The following is a 10,048-nucleotide window of genomic DNA, read 5'->3' as shown; positions in this document are numbered from 1 at the left end:
TACCATCAATAAGCAAGAGAGCATGAGAAGTCTAGCCTTGCAATGAGAACACAAGATACCCTTTATTGGGTAGAGTATATCTGCCAAGCAAAAAACCTTAGCAGTTAAGAAATTCTGTGATAATTTAAGATGATCTTCAGAGGAGTCTGAACCCAGTAGAGTGCATTTTCTTCAAGACGTTTTTCACTCACATATTTGGATTTCATGAGATAGACTAAAAATAATAGCAAAGTGACTTCATTTTATCATCAAGGCTGACCATCCAGATGTCCTAGATACATTTGCGAATCATGGAAAATCCAGTTTCCTTTCAGTTTCACAGCAGTTCCACTCTTGTACAAACATTTTTTACAACAATCACGCTGGATAATATGTCTAGAATTCTGGTAGCCTCATTCTGTTACAAGCATATTTTCTAGCAGTTTTATATTTATGTAATGGAGAATACTGGGATCTTCTTCAGCACAAAGATCTTCTAGTCCAGAAGGTCTATTTTATCCCCATCTAGACAGGCTACTTTTCTCTGCTTGGATACTAACAGGTCTAGAGTGGAAGAGAGAGATCTCTTTTTATCAACACCTTGATACGTCTTGAAAGCCTACATAGGGCCAAATTTAATCATCCAGAATCACGTCGAGGTATCTCATCTTGGAAAAACTGTCTGACTAATGTTGACATCAGATGGGTATACTTTAAGGTCTGCTTCTTTATGGCCATTGCATCCTCCAAAGGTTTAGGAAAGTTACAAGTGTTTCTTTTTCTCGTGCTAGTTCAGATGATTTTCTTTAAAGGACTGTGCCATGCGTTTTCCTGATGTTTTCTCATGCTAATGTCAACAGTTATTATTACCCATATTTGTCCTAAAATTTCTGTATTAAATCAAACATATTGCTGCTATTCTTAGGCGGGCTTTGCACATTACGACATCGCAAGCCGATGCTGCGATGTCAAGTGCGATAGTCCCCGCCCCCGTCGCAGGTACGATATCTTGTGATAGCTGGCGTAGCGAACATTATTGCTACGCCAGCTTCACATGCACTCACCTGCCCTGCGATCGTCGCTCTGGCCGTCGACCTGCCTCCTTCCTAAGGGGGCGGGTCGTGCAGCGTCATAGCGACGTCACACGGCAGGTGGCCAAAAGCGGCGGAGGGGCGGAGATGAGCAGGATGTAAACATCCCTCCCATCTCCTTCCTTCTCATTGCAGCCGGGAGGCAGGTAGGAGATGTTCCTCGCTCCTACGGCTTCACACACAGCGATGTGTGCTGCCGCAAGAATGAGGAACTACATCGTACCTGTCGCTGCACCGGCATTATGGAAATGTCGGAGAATACACCGATGATACGATAACGACGCTTTTGCGCTCGTTAATCGTATCATCTAGGATTTACACACTACGATGTTGAAAGTGACGCCGGATGTGCGTCACTTTCGATTTGACACCACCGACATCGCACGTGCGATGTTGCAACATGCAAAGCCTCCCTAAGGCTTTAGGAAAGCCTTGAAGGTTTCTAAAGACTCTAACCAAATGATTAAGGAAAATCTATATCATCAAAGTTTATAACCTAGAAGAACTACCTCAGGTTTTCCCACTTATATTCAACCTACTAGATCTAGTTCCACATTGCACTCAGTAGAAGCTTGAGAAGTCGTCTCATCTGTAATGCCACATTCTGGCTTTCATCCTCTGCATTTGCAAAACATAATAGGCTTAACATAGCTTTCAAGAGTTCAGTCATCAGTACAGGGGGCAGTAATGGCACTGCTTGAGAAATTTTCTACCCTTATTTTTGGAACTTTAAATATCCTATGTGTGTTGCCTTAGGATTAAGAGGAAACTAAAATTTGTTACCTGCAGTTTTTGTTTTTTCAATTCCAAAGGCAGAATCTATCCCCAACCTATTAATTATTTTGCATGTACATGGAACCAACCACCAGGCATTTTCCCAATAAACTAGAGGCAGTGCTATAATAGCACTAGGATGCTAATTATAATGACACCTTTAGTTGAGAAATCTAAGGCTTGATTGCAGAATAATCCTTGTCCAAACCTTCAGAAGCAACGTAATTTGTGCACAGGCTTGAGCATCAAGGCAGGACTTTGTCTTCTGTAATGATTCTTCCTCTTGTCTTGCCTCCTTTTCTTTATTTACATTTTGCGATGCTGCTGCCATTACCACTATTGGCGACACATGCACATTGCTATTCTGATGTCAAGGGCTTCATAAAGGCTGGTCACAGCCGAAACTTTACCACGCCACATGGGCTTATAATAAAGTCCACTTTTTTACTTTATCTTTGGAGTGCTGCCTTCCTTTTTTTGTTTCTTTTATTGCCAAAAGCAATAAGATTTGTTGCGGGCTTTGCACCAGTTATATTTTTCTATTTCTCTGTATGTGTTGTTCCTATCTTTTTATCTATCTATCTATCTATCTATCTATCTACATACTGTATATGTACTATGTATACACGATACAGTTAGGTCCAGAAATATTTGGATAGTGACCAAATCTTCTTGATTTGTGTTCTGCATGCCACTATTTTTTTTATTAAAAATAAAACAACTAAGATGCAATAAGTGTAGACAGGTTTAATTAAAGGGGTTGAACAAAAATATCCTGTGAAACGTTTGGGAATTGCAACCATTTTTCTACAAAGCCTAATTTCAGGGACTCAAATCTAAATTTACTTTCCATAAATAAAATGTTCATTTTTAATACTTTGCAGTAAATCCTTTGCAAACAATGACCGCTTTAACTCTGGAAGCCATGGACGTCACCAAACGCTGGATTTCCTCCTTTGTGATGCTTTGCCGACCTTTACTGCAGATGACTTCAGTTGTTGCTTCTTTGTGAGTCTTTTAGCCTTAAGTTGTGCCTTAAAGAGTCCAGCCAGCAGGATTTTGCCATTTAAGGTAAAGGCAGTGCCATACAGGCACTAAGATGCTGATTGCAGGCATACCTGTTATAGAAAGATCCAATACTTGGTTGATTAAATATCTTTAATTAAAGTTGCAGAAAAGCACTGCACTTTGATTGATGTGTGCAATATGGGTAGTTCTTTGTGGGTCAGGTCCTTGCTTTTATTCCTCCTCCTCTGCCGCCCTCTGCCTTGCCCCCTTTTCTATATTTGAATATTGAGCACATCATTAACATGGCACCAAAGTTCGTGCATATGTGTACCGCAATCTCCAGCGCCATTTTATTGAACTCACTGCAGTGAATAGTATGAGAAACATCAGTGCGTGCGCAAATGTTTTTTTTTTTTTTTTCATCTGTGCACGTAGCCATCATTTTGGTACATGTATTTTGTTTATTCTGTGCAAAAAATGCATTTCCTAAAATGGGTGGCTTCTGTAGAAGTTTTTTGGCGAAGTCTAATCTGAGCTGTCTATTTCTAAGGTTAGTTAATGGTTTTCACCTTGTTGTGAACCCTCTGCATTTGCTCTTTTAAAGTCTTCTCTTTATGGTAGACTTAGATACTAAAACACCTACATCCTAGAAAGCGTACTTTACTTGGGTGGATGCTGTGAGGGTTTTTTTCTTCACTATGGAAAGGATTCTCCAATCATCCACCACTATTGTCTTCCGTGGATGTTCCCAAGCTCAATGGTTCTTTTTTTTTTTTATTTGCAGAATGTTCAAAAGTATTTATTTGGCCACTTATAAAATGTCTGCTATCTCTCTGTTGGATTTGTTCTTCTTTTTCAGCCTAATGATGGTCTTTCTCCACCCGAGAGCTCCTTTGACTGCATGTTGTGGGTTCACGGCAACAGGTTTCAAATATACATTACAAATCTGGAATCAGCTCCAGACCTTTTACCTGCTTAATTGATAATGGATTGAGAGAATAGCCTATGCAACCTATTAAACAGCTTTTTAGATAATTGTACAATTACTTTTAGTCTTTTTATAAAGAGGCAGCTACATATGAAATTGCTGTATTTCCTATATAGGGATAAGCGAACCTGAACAGTAGTAGTTGGGGATCTGTACTAGACAGACACCTAGTGCCCATGCATGGACCCTGAGCACATACAGTTAGGTCCAGAAATATTTGGACAGTGACACAAGTTTTGTTATTTTAGCTGTTTACAAAAACATGTTCAGAAATACAATTATATATATAATATGGGCTGAAAGTGCACACTCCCAGCTGCAATATGAGAGTTTTCACATCCAAATCGGAGAAAGGGTTTAGGAATCATAGCTCTGTAATGCATAGCCTCCTCTTTTTCAAGGGACCAAAAGTAATTGGACAAGGGACTCTAAGGGCTGCAATTAACTCTGAAAGCGTCTCCCTCGTTAACCTGTAATCAATTAAGTAGTTAAAAGGTCTGGGGTTGATTACAGGTGTGTGGTTTTGCATTTGGAAGCTGGTGCTGTGACCAGACAACATGCGGTCTAAGGAACTCTCAATTGAGGTGAAGCAGAACATCCTGAGGCTGAAAAAAAAGAAAAAATCCATCAGAGAGATAGCAGACATGCTTGGAGTAGCAAAATCAACAGTCGGGTACATTCTGAGAAAAAAGGAATTGACTGGTGAGCTTGGGAACTCAAAAAGGCCTGGGCATCCACGGATGACAACAGTGGTGGATGATCGCCGCATACTTTCTTTGGTGAAGAATAACCCGTTCACAACATCAACTGAAGTCCAGAACACTCTCAGTGAAGTAGGTGTATCTGTCTCTAAGTCAACAGTAAAGAGAAGACTCCATGAAAGTAATTACAAAGGGTTCACATCTAGATGCAAACCATTCATCAATTCCAAAAATAGACAGGCCAGAGTTAAATTTGCTGAAAAACACCTCATGAAGCCAGCTCAGTTCTGGAAAAGTATTCTATGGACAGATGAGACCAAGATCAACCTGTACCAGAATGATGGGAAGAAAAAAGTTTGGAGAAGAAAGGGAACGGCACATGATCCAAGGCACACCACATCCTCTGTAAAACATGGTGGAGGCAACGTGATGGCATGGGCATGCATGGCTTTCAATGGCACTGGGTCACTTATGTTTATTGATGACATAACAGCAGACAAGAGTAGCCGGGTGAATTCTGAAGTGTACAGGGATATACTTTCAGCCCAGATTCAGCCAAATGCCGCAAAGTTGATCGGACGGCGCTTCATAGTACAGATGGACAATGACCCCAAGCATACAGCCAAAGCTACCCAGGAGTTCATGAGTGCAAAAAAGTGGAACATTCTGCAATGGCCAAGTCAATCACCAGATCTTAACCCAATTGAGCATGCATTTCACTTGCTCAAATCCAGACTTAAGACGGAAAGACCCACAAACAAGCAAGACCTGAAGGCTGCGGCTGTAAAGGCCTGGCAAAGCATTAAGAAGGAGGAAACCCAGCGTTTGGTGATGTCAATGGGTTCCAGACTTAAGGCAGTGATTGCCTCCAAAGGATTCACAACAAAATATTGAAAATAAAAATATTTTGTTTGGGTTTGGTTTATTTATCCAATTACTTTTGACCTCCTAAAATGGGGAGTGTTTGTAAAGAAATGTGTACAATTCCTACAATTTCTATCAGATATTTTTGTTCAAACCTTCAAATTAAACGTTACAATCTGCACTTGAATTCTGTTGTAGAGGTTTCATTTCAAATCCAATGTGGTGGCATGCAGAGCCCAACTCGCGAAAATTGTGTCACTGTCCAAATATTTCTGGACCTAACTGTACTTCTCAGAGAAGTCCATGTTACTGTTCTGGTTCTGCCACCCGGATAATGATATAAATTAAGTAAATAAGACAGGACAATTAGACCCTGTGCCAATGGGACAAAATTCATGTGCATTTTGTTGCAGAAAACCTGCGGATTTTCTGTATTTTCCAGACAAATCCGCAGGTTTACTCAAGTACAGGCACTCCCTATGTTATCCTATGGGATTTGGGGAGTGGTTTCAATGCTGCGGATTTCCCACATCTGCAAAGAACTGCATGTCAATTATACCTGCAGATTGTTCTGCACGATCTTTATACTTACCTGCCTTGGTTGAAGACACCGGAGACTCTTTATTCGGTGTAGAAGAGAGCGGGACAAAGACAGGAGTGGGCTGCAAAAGGTGGGCGGGGCCTGCACAAGCTGCGGTGATGTGACCACTTGAGCTCCGGTCATGTGACAGCCGGAGCTCGTCCAGGCCCCGTCCTTCTTCTTCAGGAGCCGGCGGAAACCAAGTTGCTGTGCGATACAGGTAAGTATGAACTCACCAATCACTCCAGAACTTGTTCTGCATTGAGGATGCAGTGCCCAAGCCATGGTACTGTATCTTCAATGCAGAATCCCCGCAGCATATCCGCAGGACATTTCTCTGGTCTTCCGCACCAAAAACGCAGCACAACTCAGACAAAGTTGTGCTGCAGATTTCTGGGATCTCTGCGGCTATATCTGCAGGACACTTTCCCTGTGGGCACATGGCCTTATACTTACCGACATTCCCCGTGGCGGTTATACTGCTTCCGTGTCCGATCATTAGCTGTCATGCATATTCTCTGCTTCCATCACTCACCATCAGTCCTGGCATCTGTGATTGGTTGCAGTCAAACCATGCCCCCACTGTGATTGGGCCCCCTGTATATTGTGATGCCTAGCGTAGATAAAGTACACGGCTACAAGCTGCAGCCTCTTGCTGTGTGAATTATCTTGGCTGCGTATGAAAATACAAGGGACCCCATGCGGCTTTAAAAAAAAAAAATTAAATAATTTAAAAAAGTGTAGTCCCAATAAAATATGTGCAGTCCCAATCAATTCTGAGACCCGACCAAGATAAAGCCGACAGCTGGGACTGGTATTCTCAGCCTGGGGAGGCTCATGGTTATTAAGCCCCCAGGCTGAGAATACCAGTGCTGTTTTATTGAAGACACTCTGTCTGCAAATATCATCTGGAGCAATTGGTGACTGGTGATATTCGCGGAGACAGTGTTTTCACTAAAATGACGCTCAAGGACATGAAATGCGCGGACGCTGACTCTTGTGCCATTTTATTGAAGAGTTCAACTGCAACATAAGCATAGCACTACATACAGTCCTATGAAAAAGTTTGGGCACCCCTATTAATGTTAACCTTTTTTCTTTATAGCAATTTGGGTTTTTGCAACAGCTATTTCAGTTTCATATATCTAATAACTGATGGACTCAGTAATATTTCTGGATTGAAATGAGGTTTATTGTACTAACAGAAAATGTGCAATCCGCATTTAAACAAAATTTGACCGGTGCAAAAGTATGGGCACCCTTATCAATCTCTTGATTTGAACACTCGTAACTACTTTTTACTGACTTACTAAAGCACTAAATTGGTTTTGTAACGTCATTGAGCTTTGAACTTCATAGGCAGGTGTATCCAATCATGAGAAAAGGTATTTAAGGTGGCCACTTGCAAGTTGTTCTCCTATTTGAATCTCCTATGAAGAGTGGCATCATGGGCTCCTCAAAACAACTCTCAAATGATCTGAAAACAAAGATTATTCAACATAGTTGTTCAGCAGAAGGATACAAAAAGTTGTCTCAGAGATTTAAACTGTCAGTTTCCACTGTAAGGAACATAGTAAGGAAATGGAAGAACACAGGTACAGTTCTTGTTAAGCCCAGAAGTGGCAAGCCAGGAAAAATATCAGAAAGGCAGAGAAGAATGGTGAGAACAGTCAAGGACAATCCACAGACCACCTGTATGGGAAAGTGATGCGAAAGAAGCCGTTTTTGCAAGCACACCATAAACAGAGTCGCCTGAGGTATGCAAAAGCACATTTAGACAAGCCAGTTACATTTTGGAAGAAGGTCCTGTGGACTGATGAAATAAAGATTGAGTTGTTTGGTCATATAAAAAGGCGTTATGCATGGAGGCAAAAAAATACGGCATTCCAAGAAAAGCACTTGCTACCCACAGTAAAATTTGGTGGAGGTTCCATTATGCTTTGGGGCTGTGTGGCCAATGCCGGCACCGGGAATCTTGTTAAAGTTGAGGGTCGCATGGATTCAACTCAGTATCAGCAGATGCTTGACAATAATGTGCAAGAATCAGTGACGAAGTTGAAGTTACGCAGGGGATGGATATTTCAGCAAAACAATGATCCAATACACCGCTCCAACTCTACTCAGGCATTCATGCAAAGGAACAATTACAATGTTCTGGAATGGCCATCCCAGTCCCCAGACCTGAATATCATTGAACATCTGTTGGATGATTTGAAGCGTGCTGTCCATGCTCGGCGACCATCAAACTTAACTGAACTGGAATTGCTTTGTAAACAGGAATGGTCAAATATACCTTCATCCAGGATCCAGGAACTCATTAAAAGCTACAGGAAGTGACTAGTGGCTGTTATTTTTGCAAAAGGAGGATCTACAAAAAATTAATGTCACTTTTATGTTGAGGTGCCCATACTTTTGCATCGGTCAAATTTTGTTTAAATGCGGATTGCACATTTTCTGTTAGTATAGTAAACCTCATTTCAATCCAGAAATTCAGTCAATCCAAATTGTTATAAAGAAAAAAGGTTAACATTAATAGGGGTGCCCAAACTTTTTCATATGACTGTATAAGCTGGCCACATGGATAATGGCGGCGGCCTCAGCATTATCCCTATGCTCAAGCCTGTGCACACATCACATCATTTCAGAAGGTTTGGACTAAAGGCCGCTTTATATGCTGCGATATCGTTAGCGTGCGTACCCGCCCCCATCGGTTGTGCGACACGGGCAAATAGCTGCCTGTGGCGCACAACATCGCACGGACCCGTCACACTACTTACCTGCCTACTGATGTCGCTGTGACCGGCGAACCGCCTCCTTTCTAAGGGGGCGCTTCGTTCAGCGTCACAGCGAAGTCACAGCAGCGTCACTGAACCACTGCCCAATAGAAGCGGAGGGGCAGAGATGAGCAGTACGTAACATCTCGCCCACCTCCTTCCTTCCTCCTTGCGGGCGGCCGCAGGTAAGGTGAGGTTCCTTGTTCCTGCAGTGTCACACATAGCGATGTGTGCTGCCACAGGAGCGAAGAACTACTTCGTACACCAAGCAGCAGCGATACTCGAGAATAGGAGAATAGGGGGGTATGTCACCGATGAGCGATTCTGAAGCTTTTGCGACAATTCAGAATCGCTCATAGGTGTCACACGCAACGACATCGCTAAAGCGGTCGGATGTGCGTCACAAATTCCGTGACCCCAACGAGATCGCTTGAGCAACGTCGCAGCGTGTAAAGCCCGCTTAAGATTCCTCTGCAATGCAACTTTGTATTTCTGCACTAAAGGTATTCTGTTAGTCAGCATCCTAGCACCATTAGGGCACTACCTACAGTATAGTTTATACAGCAAAAATCTGCTGTTTAGTTCTCTTTAAACCTTGGCCGTTTAGTCAATCAAAAGATGTGATCAAGGCTTTGGACAGAAGGATGAGTTCAGCAGTAGATAAAAAATGTACAGGATATTACATATAGGATTATATAAATCTAATATATAAAGCTGAATGTGTGTATGTATGTATGTGTGTATGTCCGGGATTGGCATCTGCACCGTCGCAGCTACAGCCACAAAATTTTGCACACTCACACGTCTGGACCCCGAGAGCGTCATAGGCTATGTTGTGAGGCGAAATTTTAACCCCACGGCTTCCAATTTACCAATCAATTTTGCCCCTATCTACATAATGGGGAAAAAGTGAAACGAAAAGTGTATCCGCACCGTCGCATTTACAATCACAAAATTTTGCACAGACACCTCATGTGATCCAGGGAACATCGTAGACTATGTTTTGACAGGAAAATTTAACCCCGCGCTTTACAGTTACTCTTCAAAAAACATGCCTCCATTAAAGTAAATGGAGCCTGGAACTACAAGTTATTAGTAGGAGCTGTGATTGGTTGCTATAGGAACAGAAGACATTCATAGTATAAGAAGCTTATATGTGAGGTAATAAGATGTCGGTGGGGAGACGGATAAAGAGAGACAGACAGAAACAGACAGAGACAGACAGATAGACAGACAGGGAAAGAGACAGATATAGAGACAGACAGGGAAAGAGACAGACAGGGAAAGAG

The sequence above is a fragment of the Anomaloglossus baeobatrachus genome, chromosome 1 (genome assembly GCF_048569485.1).
Source record: "Anomaloglossus baeobatrachus isolate aAnoBae1 chromosome 1, aAnoBae1.hap1, whole genome shotgun sequence".
NCBI classification, from domain to species: domain Eukaryota; kingdom Metazoa; phylum Chordata; class Amphibia; order Anura; family Aromobatidae; genus Anomaloglossus; species Anomaloglossus baeobatrachus.
Note: the sequence above shows the minus strand (reverse complement) of the source record.